Source organism: Tachypleus tridentatus, chromosome 7, assembly GCF_004210375.1.
Source record: "Tachypleus tridentatus isolate NWPU-2018 chromosome 7, ASM421037v1, whole genome shotgun sequence".
NCBI lineage: Eukaryota > Metazoa > Arthropoda > Merostomata > Xiphosura > Limulidae > Tachypleus > Tachypleus tridentatus.
The window spans coordinates 158,607,643-158,621,094 of NC_134831.1; the positions used below are offsets into that span (position 1 = coordinate 158,607,643).

At 29.2% G+C, this 13,452-nt stretch overlaps 1 protein-coding gene across 1 annotated transcript in view; it reads left to right on the forward strand.

The window, feature by feature from the left end:
* Positions 1-1,384: 1,384 nt before the first annotated feature.
* Positions 1,385-13,452, forward strand: part of LOC143257846 (apicoplast pyruvate carrier 1-like) — a 37,202-nt gene continuing 25,134 nt past the window's right edge. The window contains exon 1 of the mRNA XM_076516878.1: positions 1,385-1,654. The gene's annotated coding sequence lies outside the window, so the exon portion shown is untranslated. The remainder of the gene's footprint in view (positions 1,655-13,452) is intronic.

Below are 13,452 nucleotides of genomic sequence, written 5' to 3' on the forward strand. Positions count from 1 at the left end.
ATTGCCAAAATACTTATACGAGACAGATATTTCGAAATTCCAAAGTTCAATGAGATGAAAATAGAAAAGGCCTAAGGTTTAAAAATAATTTCCACTAAGTTATATGCTTATAATAAATTCCGTTGTATTAATTAGCAAAATTATTCCATTATGTTTAAGGATAAAAAATATAAATAAAACGTTATCTTTTGAAGCTTGGTTACTTATTTAAAATTATTAATAGTGCTTTTATTATTACTGTTGTTTGTTTTAAATTAAGCACAAAGTTACACAACAGGTTCTCTGTGTCCTGTCCACAAGGTATAAAAAATCCGGTACTTGGCATTGTAATTCCGTCGGCATTCCGCTGTGCTACAAAGGGACTTATTTGTAAGTAAATTTTTTACTTGATTTTCAAAAAAATAATAATAATTTTAAGACTTAGGTTTTAGTTTTTATCAGAAATTTTATCTAAAGATTTTCATCATTCATAACTGAAAGCTGCATCTATTTTCATCGGTTATCCTCTGCCAAAATATTTTTATTCATATTTGATTTATAATATACAGTAGGGATTTGGAACCTAATAGAATAGAACTTATTTGATATTGTTATAACGTGTGTTTTGTTTTAAGTAAATATTTTATGCTCTTATTTTTTTCAATACATTTTTTACTGAAAGACATCTTGAAAAACAAATGTTATTCAAATGCATATTTCCGCTATGATATACAATAATGCGATTAAAACAATACATTTCACTACATTTTCAAATTATCTTGCTTAATAAAAAACCTTTGAATGTGATTTCCACAACTGAGAAAAATGAAAAACTCGTTTAAACACAAAAATTAATTTAATATGTAAAATATTATATATAGAATAGGTATGAAAGCCGTTTTAATTGAACTTGATTATCTGTTTCGTGTAAACTAGAGAAAAGACTTGTTTTAGACTGACATTTTCCATGAGAGAACCTAAGGAAGTTTAAATGATATTTTTATCATATTTTAATATGAGATATTGTTTCAGAGTCTATCGCTCAGACTGTCTAAAACGTCTGATACTTTAAAATAAAACAACTTATAATCATTTTCTACACTGTTTTTTATTTTGATAGGCTGGTTAGAAGATATATACTTCGGTGAAGTGTTCAAGCAGAACACATACAACTTATACATGTACTCTTATTGTATATATCACAACAACAGATAATGTATGTGTATTAATGCAGATGAAACAAATTTCAGCCATGGCTCGTTTGACAGCTGGAATTATTTTCACCTGTACATTAATAGAAAACATGTATGTAAACAATCCTTTAAAACAAACATTATCTTTAGGTTTCTGTAGTATTGTTGAAAAAATATATAGATCTTTTGTCTTTTGTATGTCTGAACAAAAGCACTCGAGGTTTTGGAGACTACATTATTTTCGGTAACATTTTCTTCTAATTCTTGGAGAGAATGTTTTTTAGGACTTAGATTTATGATAACATTAAAACCGTAAAGCACCATTTCAGATGTTTCGTTGATGTGTAGTGTATGTAAGTGTTATAAACCAATAGGGAAAGATCCCTTAAACACAAGTCTCATATGCTTTGTGTACAGGACGTCAGTTAGCTGAAGCTGAAGAACAAAAGAAAGAAAATATTCATCATCACCCTTCGCTTCAGGTAGTTACTTTTATTAAAACAATAATATTGCCTGTCACTTTTATAAAGTACAAATGTATGAAACAGCTTTAGAAGCATTACGTTTAGAACAACAGACTCTCGAATCGTAATTCCAATACTTTAACTATTTGTACAAGGGTGAGTAAAACAGTTAAAATGTTGGTTCTTAAGAATCTTACTATAAGCTTTGAAAATATACAAATATATTACAGAAAATATTTTAGGTAACTAAAGAAATAATCTTTAAAATATTAAAATTAGTTTAACTCTGGAAATTTGAATTAAATATATTTATAAATAATTTAATCACCAAATTATTTATTAATTTATGATGTTATTTGTTACAGATCATCAATAAAATATTTGTACCATAAAAATGTAAAATAGTACAATATATATAGTAAGAGTAACAATTATAATTTTTTTTTATTCTATAACTAATGTAGATTGTTGCTTTAGTGACTAGACGATGAAACCTATTAACACAAAATAATTTCATTGTTTCAGAAGAGTTTTGTCAGCTTTATCCTGTTATACATATATATATTAAAAACTCGTTATTACTGATAAAACAGGGTAAATGTTTAAAGTTATTTTCTGAGACAAGTATCAAAACACTCCTATCGTGTTTAAGGATACCTTGAACCATTTCAATCATGACGTATTTGTAAACTGTCTCATCATCAATTTTCAGTACAGTATTAGTTATAGGAATTTTTAAATTCTTCAGTATATATTTTCCGTGCGTTTGACAAATTTATACAAATGGTAAGTTTTATTGTATTGATTGATGTATCTAATGTTTATTTAACAGATGAAACTGTACATTAGTTTCTCAATAATAGATTTAACAGAGATATCAGTATCACATCCCACATGCTAGTCATAACTGTTTTTGTGTGAACTTCTTTGTAATTACTATAAAGAAAACCTATTCACTTGAGAGATGAAGTGAAAAAATCGTTGGCCACTTTTCTTTTCCTGTGGAGGTGATGGTGGAAACGAACTAATGAATATGAGAAGGATGGATTTTAAATTATGATTTTCTTCAGTTTTTAACTAACAAAGATTTAAACAATATTCCATATCTTTAACAGCTGATAATCGAATACGAGATCAAACAAGATGACTGTGTTAATTTTGAGTTGGTAAAGAAAAATATTAGAAAGTTTTAGAAAAATGATAAGGCTTCTGAGCCATATAATATTTTTACGAAGAATAATAAATACTTAATTATATTAAACTAAACGTTCATATTTCACTGACAGAAGCTATCTTAAGGTGAATGAAGTACCTGGTTCAAGATAAGAAACAAATTTATTTATAGATTAAAATAAAAATGATACAATGTAATGATTTATTTATTATTTTCACATAATGGCTAATAATTGTATTTCATTATCAATTAACAATAATAATGGTGAAACTGGTAATCTTTATTAAAGTACTAAAAATAGTACTTTTGATTAACCTCAGCATAGAATAACTTAAATGCAATAAAATTAATTAGCGTAATTTTTATGACAATGCGATGTTAGTCCTATTATTACTTGATAAAGTGTAGTCAATAATTGACAAATAATCATTTAACTATCTTCCATCTATCTAGTAGTATAAAACTTTAAAAAAGGATAACTTATAACATAATCCTCTGATTATGTAATAAATAAGGACAAACGAACACTTTCACAATCAGTCAATTTAAAACACGTAAATACATGCTAGATAGGTGGAACAGTAGAACATTTGAATGCCAATTTTACCTCATATATTCCCTGGTGGTGTTGACTAGCTGCCTTCCCTCTAGTCTAAATTATAGACAGCTAGCTCAGATAATCCTCGTGTAGCTTTGCGCGAAATCCAAAAATATATGAACGAATAAAACATCGTATCCCTTTACTATAATATAACAACAATTTATAAAGATTTTCAATTTCTCAGGTTACTAATAATTATAATTATTTTGATTTTATTAGTCTTGTTCCACCCTACAAGAGTAACTCCTAAAAGATCAATAAGCATTTATTATGGTGTTTGCAGGTGTATCGTGTTCATTTTATGGTATTAAAATCAGTTTCACAAATATATTTGATAACTGATCAAGTTCTCCGTCGTCCAGTGGCACGGTGGTATATCTGTGGAGTTACAACAGTAAATAATTTCACTAGTGCCATCTATAGATCATTACAATAGTCACAATTAATCAAATATTATTATTAAACAGTTGCTTTGTCATTGAAAATCGCACCATTAATATCTATAATCACAGCAGTAACTGCAATCATTTTAGAAAGGAGATATCTGTGTTTCTATATAAGTAGAATATAATTTTGGTTGAGGTTTCATGAAGATAAACCACATTGTAATTAAGTCGTATATTATCTTCCTGAACTATGGAGTACATCTGATTTTGACAGTTTAGGATGTGAAAACGTTATTAATATAAAGGGAAAATATGTGTCACACTAACACCATCTGGGCTTTCAAGTCTAGGAACGGTAACAGAACTACATATATATCAGAAAATGGTTACGCTAAACAAAATAATCTTACAATAAGTTAAAACCTGGTGTTTCTTTCATGTTTCTACCAGTTGTTTAAGGGCTGCTTAAAATGTTTACTTTTAAAGGGGAAAAAACATAGTAAACTCTTTTATTATTACTTTATTTTACGACGTTAGTTTTTATGTTTTGTGTCAAGTAGTTAACGTGGCTTAATTAACTATAAATCAGAATGTTAAGCATTTCTGATTTTTCATATGGAATACTGTGTGGCTAGAAATGTGTATGAATTATTTCCAAATTTAGTACTTCAGTTTATAGAGATAGATACGTAGTATAACAATTAAAATCATATTATTTTAAGCAAACTATTTGTTTGTTTGTTGTTAGTTTCGCGCAAAGCTATACGAGGGCTATCTGCACTAGCCGACTTTAATTTAGCAGTGTAATACTAGAGAAAAAGCAGCTAATCATCATCACCCACCGCCAACTCTTGGGTTACTCTTTCACCAAAGAATAATGGGGTTGACCGAAACATTATAACACACCCGCGGCTGAAAGGGCGAACACATTTGGTGCAACAGGGATTCGAACCCATGACTCAGATTACAAATCGAGTGCTTTAACCACCTGGTCATGCAGGGCCTTTTTAAACAAACTGAATACAATTAACGATAACACATTAATCTATCTGTAATGTATTTCCAACTAAATTACTAAAAACAGAAACGTATATAATATCCAACATTTAGAATTAGCCCCCCACTGGCTCAGCGGTATGTCTGCGGACTTAAAATAATGCTAAACTCCAGGTTTCGATACCCGTGGTGGGCAGAGCACGGATAGTCCATTGTGTAGCTTTGTGCGAAATTAAAAGAACAACAGCAACAAACACTTAGAATTTCATTACTAATTCAAACTACCATCAAAAGTGTTTATGTAAGAGACCTGTGTTTCATTCTTTTTGTTATGTTTACGTTTCCGGACAATCTGACGCCACACCGTCTTTTAATTACTTTGTGACTACAGATTCTATACCTGCTATATCCTTAGGCTTAGGCTGCAAGAACTTTGAGGTTTGAAATATTAACGTAATCACTTCTATGAGATTTACAAAAGTCAATTTTTTTGGAATGGTGATTACTGATTGGTTCAGTGCGTCCAGATATTCAAATTATACTAGGTATTTCATAAATTCTAGTAAAATGGGTTAATAATTGGTTCATGACAGCTGCTAACTGAAATGGACACCTGACCTTTCATTGCACCCAGTTTGATTATGTAATTCAACAATTGTTTTAGTTGTGGAATATTTTCTTTTTCTGACAAAATTATTGTATGTATTGTATGTCCAATGTAGTATGGTACTGACAACAGTGTATGAATGAAACATGAACTAATTATTTTGTTCAATTACTCTCTATCACGAAGTAACCATGACTAATCTGAAATCAGCGTCCATAATATGCCGTATGGTAACTGTTGCACAGTTCTATGTATGTTTATCTCACAATGTATTACAGCGTAAACATTTTAAGTGGTAAGTAACTATGACGTTTAATACAATGAAGCGTTTGTTGTAAGATCGGTTTTTCTGTTATTAGGAAATTGTTTCTAATGAGTTCAATGTATTGTTACATTACAGTGTATCCTAAGTTGTAGAAACTTCCAGACTTCAGCTGAGCAACGATATATATATATCTTCATCAAACCTACAGAGTTAAGAGAAAACAGCTCACGCGTTTGTTAGGCTCACTTAAACTTCACAGCAATATGAATCTATTGATGATTCAAGACTATTTACTTTAAGTGTTACTATTTAATTTATTCTATAACTTAATGTATTTAATGAATATAGTTTACATAAGAGGAGTGTTGAAGGTTGATTCTTTGAAATTATTATTTGTGATAAATTTTGTTACGTAACTTTATACAAGTCGTACGTTGTATGTGGAGTTTGCTCTTGTACTTGTCATTTGTTAATACTCTTGACGATACATTACTTGATTCGTTGGTACTTTTCTTGCCAAGAGAGTATTGCTACATAAAATTGTGTCATAGGTTGTAGAACCTTCAAGGCGTTAGTTGAGAATGCATGTATATATATATATATATGTATAGGCAACCGAGTGAGAGCAAGTTAAGTGAAATGAAGCAAGGGTTCAATCATACAAAAATTACAAAACCTAAAGTTAGCTATAGTGTGAGTGATTAGCTATAAAGAGCGATATTTTAAAGTGAGTTTCACATCGCAGTGGGTTTAAGGAAAAAAGTTGTCTTGCTAAATGGTGTTCTAGAAATTGAACCCGTTTGTGTGGACTTTTACGAAAGAAGTCAGGTATTTAAGATGTGAAGAACAACTGTGGTTATTAATATACAAGGACGATTGAGTGAATTTATCGCAGATTATGCAGTAAGAAACAGATTAGTGAAAAATAATTTGTTTCGTCAATTGAATTCTAAAGTAATTGATCTGCCTATGCGGTCTTTTGACAAGAAAAGCGAACTATTAAAAGAATTAGTTGCAACTGTAATGTCCAACAGTGAAAGTATATTTATGCACAGCTTATCGTGTGCTGCGTGTTTATTTTTCAAATTTGTTTCCAACAGATCACAGACATCTGCTGTAAAAGAATCCAAACCATCGTACTTAAAATCATTAAACATATCAACAATAAAGTCAATGTGCATGTTAGGCTAATCAAACTGCTAGCACACTGTCTCATTCCAACATCTCGAAAATTATCTATTAAAGAGTGGTAATTGCTTAACATAACAGTACAGAAATATAGATGGTGTGCCTTTTTATATGCAAATTTATTATATGTCTTACATTTCTATTACACAAGTGAATGTCTATGATAATGATAAAAGAATACGAACTTTATTTTTCTAAGCTTCCATATAGGCTTGCTCAAGCTCGATTTGTTCCAGTTTTAACAGGATTTCTAACTTATCATTCATCTCTGATTGGCTAGTAGTAGTCTTCAAATGCTTTCTCAGACAATAAATAATCTTTGACTAGTATGTAAATAATATGCTTTTCAGTTAATTTTTTCTCATTGATTCTTACTTTCTTATTTTAAAATTTTGGTAATTTTAAGCAGTTTTGTCATATCTTTCTTTTTGTTCGAGGGAGGGTAATTCATAAAAACCTTAATAAATAGATATGATCAAATATTGTTTGCACTGATAAATATAAACTGTGTTATGATTTGAAGTTAGATCGAATTTTGTCTCTCATTCAGATCTTGGACATGAGCCCCAATTTACTATGTTACATATTACAATTTCAAACAGCCGAAAATTATTTTAATTTAAAAGTGAATTTATGGTCGATACGTATCAAATATATGATATTTGCCAACAAGATTGATGCATAAATTTTCCTTTTTTATTATATATACAAACAACAGTATAATTTGTAATAAAAGCTATTACAAACAATTGGCACGTCTCATGCCATTCTTAAGCTGACTTTTCTCCGACATAGGTATTTAATCTCCTTGTAGATTTATACAAGTCCGAAGGTATTTCACTGCAATTAAACAGTTTGTAATATTTTAAATCTAAAAACGTTCCTAGTCGAATAATTATAGTTTTACGATTAATAAATGTAGTAGAGCACAGTTAATACTTCCGAGATTTTAGTATCCTAACTCCAGTAAACCAATAATATATATTTGTCTTTTGGTGCATCGGCTTATAAATGTTAATGCCAGATTATTGAATTTCAGTTTGCAGCAATGTAGAACTCTAAAGAATTTTCTGTAAATCAAGAAAATAGGCGGTAATTTCGCATCACGTATTTAATACGAAATTTACATACATTGTTAAATGTATATTTAACTGAAACAAACATCAATAATAAAATAAAAATGCATTAGTAAATCCGTTACAATTACATCATCTACATAATTTTTCAACAAACTGGGTGTTATTTTTTAAATGGAAAACGAAGAATTATTGACAGAACCCAACTAAATGAGCTATCTACTCCCAGAACAAACACGATATTGTCTCCAAATGGTCACTCACTATTACAAATTAATTCAGAACAAAAGAAGTTTTTATTTTTACTTTCTAAAGTCGTATGTAAATGTAATACCTGTAAATGATAGTTCTGAAAGTACACATATAGAAAGACTTCTCATTCACAAATACCACCTTCAAACTCAAGGGAGTTTGTAATGGAACTTAACTTAAACTTGAAACTCCACTTAAGTCTTCTCTATATTCTTACAAGGAAACGGAATGGCACCTTGTTTATTTAGAAGAAAATGAATTCTTAGTTAAAGGTGTAAATAACAGAAACTATTCATAAAAATAGTATATATGTATGTATGTGTGTGTGTACATTAATTTGTTATAGCCTAAAAACCAGCTGAAACAAAAATAAATTAAAAATAATTAAAAACGCTAAATATTTAAAAATATCCCATTTTAGGCTTGTTTTTAGGTAAAAAAAACTAATGTAATTAGTCAGCGGTTTCAATTAGCTATTTTTAAAGCAGTCTCTTCTTTTGAACTTGTTTTCTAAACCTTATCAGTATGAATTTTCTCTAAAATATATCCAATATATATGATTTGTTGCTGACTATATCGCACTTTTCCATTACATCGTTCAACCTTTATGAAATTAACTGTAATAGCCTTAACCAATGACACATTGTGAAACTATAATTTAGCCAAGCGAACTGATTATAATAATTATATTGATTCAAATGTTATATAATGCAATAACAATAGATGTCTCACATGTTCTGTTCTAAATACTTTTTCACCCTATTACTTACACAACTTAATTTTGTAAAATAAAAAGAAAATCTATTAACATGTACTAAATGTGATATGGAATATGTGGTTCAAACTTCAAACACATTGTATATACGTATTCCTTTGCATACAATCTAAGCTTAAAATAATTAAATGAATTCCATTGAATTAAAATATCTCAGGATTCACCCTTTTACCTCTGTTAAGATAACTATGCTAGAAATTGTTAATGAAGACACCAATAGACTTCAACGAAAAAGTCTATATTTTGAAACTAAGAACGTTATATCCTTACGGATTAAACCAACTTTTTGATAATTCTACTGCATTGAATTTTAGTAATAATTTCTATATTGCTATTTTTTATAGATAACTTTTCATAAAAATAAGAAAACTATAGGTAAAGGAAATAATAGATAAAATGGGATGATTTTTCAGGATTTTGTAGTCATTTGGATAATATTTTTTATTCTAGCATTGAAAACCATTTTTCGAACGGATTTATCAACGAAATCTTCTCAAAATAAGAGCATTAATTAATGTAATAAAAATTATGATTTACGAAGTGATAATATTTTTTTAATTTTGTGCAAAGCTTCACGAGAGCTATCTGCGCTAGCTATCCCTCATTTCGCAATATAGGATTAGAGGGAAGGCAGCGAGTCATCATCCACGGCCTATTCTTTTACCGACAAACAGTGGGATTGACTGTCAGATTAAACACTCCTACGGCTGAAAGGGCAAACTTATTTGGTGTGGATGGAATTCAAACTCGCGACCCTCGGATTACGAATCGAAACCTTAACCACTTGGCCATGCCAGGCCCCGAAACGATTATGTTTATTTTAGATATTATAAAGTATCGATTAAAATAAAAGTTTTATGAAGTTTTGAAAAAGAGAAAAGACAAATAAAATCAAAGATTCATATCTAAGAATTAATTTTAGAATAAAATATTCAATGATTTGCAGATTTCAAAAATTATTCATCAATCTATTAAAAATAATATTTTTCCTTGTGAAAACTTAAAGCCTACCGTCAGTTATAAATACGAATTTCCAATTGGTCTATTACTATATAACTATAAAAGTGTTTACATAATCTAAAGGTTGATGAAGTTAATAACTTACCTTGTGAGTGTGAAAATAATTTATTCACTGATACTTTTCATAAATATAATGTTACTGGTAACTTGAAAATTACCTAAGATAAAATGTTATGTGAAATGCACAAACAAGGATATCAATACAGAATAGCCACGAAATGATAAAAGCATAATAGTCTAAAATGTATCAAAAACAATGTGGATTATATATTTTAAAACTTAATTTTATTACATCATATCCACCTTGGTGATTACTGGAATGAAAGTTTTATGTACTTTAAAATAAAAATTAAATAATCACTAAAGTTTGTAAAACGTTTTATGCATTAATTGTGATAAAATAAAACAATAGTATACAAACATTTAAATTTATTAACCTATCGAAATATACAGTAATTATTAATTTCATTTCATTAAAGCTTATAATATAATGTATTCTAAACAAAATCCTTGTGTAGATTTACCTTTTTTTTATGCTATTCCAAACTTCTGAAACCTCCAATTAAATTTAGATTCATCTCTAATTTAATAAAAACACATATTAAATAACCGGTTACATCAGTAAATAAATTGCTTAATATTTTACTTGATAAAACTAAACAATTTAGCGTTGATATTAAAAATCAACTGTATGGATAATAAAAAATAAGCAACCTATTTTAATATATCTGAACAAATGTGAACAAATAAATAATATTCAAACATTTGATTTTACCACATTGTACACCACGATTCAATTAAAAGATTTAATCTCAAATTAAAATTCAATAATAGAACAGTTTTGTTCTATAACAATATTTTTATCAGTAATGTTCAAAAAATTAACAGATAATGGATTTAATAAAGACATTTTAAATAAGACTATTAAATTATTTTGTAACAGACATAAGAATAAATTAAATAAATATAAAGAATAAAAATTAGAGAAATGTTACAAAACATTTTTAATAACTATATTTTGTTATGAATAGGTCATTTAAAGACTTGGCACTACTTTATGCGGATGTACCCCTTGCCACATATACAGGTTTGTTTTGAGCATGATAGTCACAGTGGACTTAATAGATGAGTGGTGGTTTGAAGCAATGGTAGTTTATTTAGGTAATTGGATGTGACACTTCATTCTAGTAGAATTCGTTTACGGGACTCCCAAATAGTGCCTTTTTACTGTAATGAGGACTGATATGCAAACCTCAAAGGGTATGTAAATTTAATTACTCTCACATAGTAGTACCTTATTTTTCTTCTTTTTATTTTTAAATTAACGTTTCTTCTTCTTTACTTTGGATAACAGTCCTTTTCCCAGATCTGTTTGCAGGCACTAAAGAGTGAACTAGATGTGAAACATTGTGGATTTGAGAGCATCTCGCTATCCTAATTTCTATATCTATTACTACTCCTTTATTTTATTTTCTCTTATGTGAGATTTAGATTGGCAAATTGGGGTTAAGATTGATAGACGATGTATCGCCACTGCAATATGGGTCCTACTTTTAGAGCCATCTCTAAAACCTTTGATACATTTTATATTGAACATTACAGCTTCTACCCTAGTAGCTTTTAAATTAGTGCAGCGTCTTTTGTATATTATTTTTCCTTTTTTTTTATTTTGGCTTGCGTTTGTATATACACATTTTTTTTAAAAACAAAACCACAGCCGAAACAAAGATGAAAATCGCTGTACCAGTTGAAAGGACCGTCAGGGTACAATCTATAATGTGCGATATAAAATGTATCCTAAGTTTTGAAGGTGATTGCGGATGTAGGGCCCACATTGCCATGGGGATACACCGTTCATCAATGTTAAACTACGTTCGTCAGTCTCGGATGGGGAGTAATTAAATAACGAAACAATTGAAGGAATAGAAATATTAATTACGAGAGCAAGATGTGGGTGCTCAAGTCCACACCCACATCTGTAGGAGCTTTCAGTACTTGCAGACAATTCTGGGAAGGTGACTTTTCTCCAAAGTAAAGAAGAGGAAAAAAAATAAATAATAAAAAAGTTAAGGTACCCACACGTGGTAGTAGGAAAGGTAAATGAACTCGCTTCCTGAAGTTGGCATTTTTGACACCATTACAGTAATAAGGCAGTAATTAATAGCTTTACAGATAAACTCTTCTAGTATAAAGTGGCCCAGCCAGTTATTTAAACGAACTAGTTTAGCTCCCAACCACCCATTATATCTGCAGTAAATTCCAATTTTCAGACTCTAAACAAGCCTTTATGCGTGATAATGTGTTCATCAACATAGAGTAGAGCAAAGTTACTTGAATTACCTTAACAAGTGAAAACTAGTTATCAGAAACGTTTAATAAAATTTCCTTAATTTTTACTCCGTTGTGCTTATTTAATAATTCTTGTATTTTTTACAGAATATTTTAATTTTATACAATGTTTCTCTTGAATGCGTTAAATATTATTTTTGCATCAATATTTCAACATTAATATTTTCTATTTATTAGCAATTTTACAACATTTGAATAATTGTGAAGCTATAATACCTATAGCAGAAGAGTATGGCACATTACTATTAAAAGAAGGTAAAATATATATTGAAAAAAAGAAATATTTTGCTTTATCACAAATATTTATATTGATATCATGATTAATTATTTTAATTTCTGAATCTAAATAATGCCTTTACTTTAGGCATCACTTTCTAATTCAATATGAAAAATAGTGGTAATAACATTATTTACTTCAGGATAATTTATACTACGTAAATCATCTATATATCTGTAAGTTAAAGCAAAAATATTTGGGCTTATGTGATTTTTAATAAACCAATTCTTACAAACATAAATATATAAATTTCAATAGAAGGAGAATACGCAACGCCCTTTGCAACTGTCATTACTTACTTAAACACCTGGTTATTGAAATATATATAATTTTTATACATGCAATAACTTAAATTATCTTTTATGTTTTTATCCTGCCAAAGGTGTCTGGTTATTTAAAGCTTCAAGGGTTTAAAATCTGTCTGGAACAGCTTAGTTAGAATTTCAATATTATTGTTTATTACATATTACATTTTCTTAACAATGTTTACAATTGTAACACGATGTTTTTTTTTAAATCAGTTTTGGTATTATTTTTCAATCTATTATGCATTACATTGGGAATTAACAGAAACCTTAATCTTTTGTGAACCACACTTCACTATCTGGTAGTCTGATGGACGAATCTGGGTTTCGTGGATGCAGGAGAACGTTACCTGTCTGAATGTGTAGTACCAACTGTAAATATTCGTTGAGGAGAAATAATGGTCTGGGGCTATTTTTCATGGTTTAGGCTAGGATCTTTAGTTTCAGTGAAGGAAAATGTTAATTCTATGGCATACAATGAACGACATTCTAGAGAATTGTGTCCTTCCAACTTTGGCAACAGTTCAGGGAAGTCTTTTTTGTTT